Raw genomic sequence first — 1,610 nt, 5'->3', positions numbered from 1 at the left:
AATATTATGAAGATAAAAAATAAATTTTAATAATTTTTAACTAAAAATTTTTATTTTTCGAGACTTTTCGTATTACTATTAACGCATCATATTAGATAGTGTATTACATAGTATTCAAATTTCATATATACAAGACATGTTAATTTTGGAGGGGGAACTAAACCTCTTTAATCAACGGTAATGTTAGAGAGATAAAAAAAACAGTCAGAATTTATTTTATTTAATATTTATTAATTATCACAATAATTAATAAATATTAAATAAAATAAGTTATGCCTATTTTTAGTTTTTTTTATTATTAAATATTTCTGTTTAATTAATTAATTTATTTGGTGTTCTGCTATCTCGACTTATTGTTAATTTAAAAATTGCAAAGTATTGATGATTTTTTTGCGTCACATTTACGATGCACGGACACTATATGAATATAGGACATGACACGACATGAAATACGTAAACACATGAATTTAAAATTTTGATAAGACACAAAGACACAACATATATAAATATAAAGTATTTTTTAAATAAATTATAATAATATTTTAATATTTTATTAATATTAAAATTTAAATTAATTTTTTAATTATTTTAGTATCTGTTTTTAATTATATAAAATATTTAAAATATTTTTTATTTTAATAATTAATAATATTACTATTTTAAAATTCATTTTAAGAATATACATTAAAATAAGACTGGATACGTTAATACATGATAGTATTTAAGTGTATTTAGAGAATAATTTTTTATTTTTTATTAAGACAAAATTGAATACAAAAGACATATGTGTTTAAGTCGATAAATATCGTGTCTAAAATATATCTCACACATAAACATGACAAATAAAAAAAGTATCTATACTTTATTGAGTCCCATTTTAGGTTCATCATGCTAGCCGGGAAAAAAAAAAAAGGTTATAATGAGTAACCTATGATGATGATCACTAGCTCTTGACCAATACACATATAGGTAGTATCGATATATATCAATGGTGGCTGATAGTGATAACGAGGAACTTAAAAAAAATAAACATTAATTAACTTATTTTTAATATGTATTTTATATTTTAATATATATTATATACAGATACATAATTGATTTTTTTTACATATAATACGATTATTGTAATTTTTAAATTATTATATGTCATGTTAGTTTCTTAATTTATTAGTTAGTTTTGTACTCATCAAAATGTGATTCATAGTTGAGAAATGTTATTGTGTACACTAAAATTAGTTACTAAAATCAGCTATTAATATATTTATGTATAAATATATGTGTATTTTAATTTATTTTTAATGTATATTTATATTTCAATATATATTTTATATTGGTGGTTGACTTTGGAGACTGATTTTAGTAGAGAATAGATTCTCTCTAGTGAAAAAAAAATTGTCCAGTGTTTAATCTAACTATTCATTACTTTCTCTCTCCTATTTAATTTTGGTCCCACTTAGAGAATTAAAAGTAAAAGATTACACTTTATTCTCTCAAATGTTTTTTTCAGTGCAAAAGATCCATTTCTATTTTAATGTACACCTAGCATAACCCTTGATAGTTATAACACCTTTGGTAAAACTAAAATAATTTTATTATTTAAAGTATAATTG

Source organism: Arachis ipaensis, chromosome B01 (assembly GCF_000816755.2).
Source record: "Arachis ipaensis cultivar K30076 chromosome B01, Araip1.1, whole genome shotgun sequence".
Lineage (NCBI taxonomy): Eukaryota > Viridiplantae > Streptophyta > Magnoliopsida > Fabales > Fabaceae > Arachis > Arachis ipaensis.
This window is presented reverse-complemented; position numbering follows the sequence as displayed.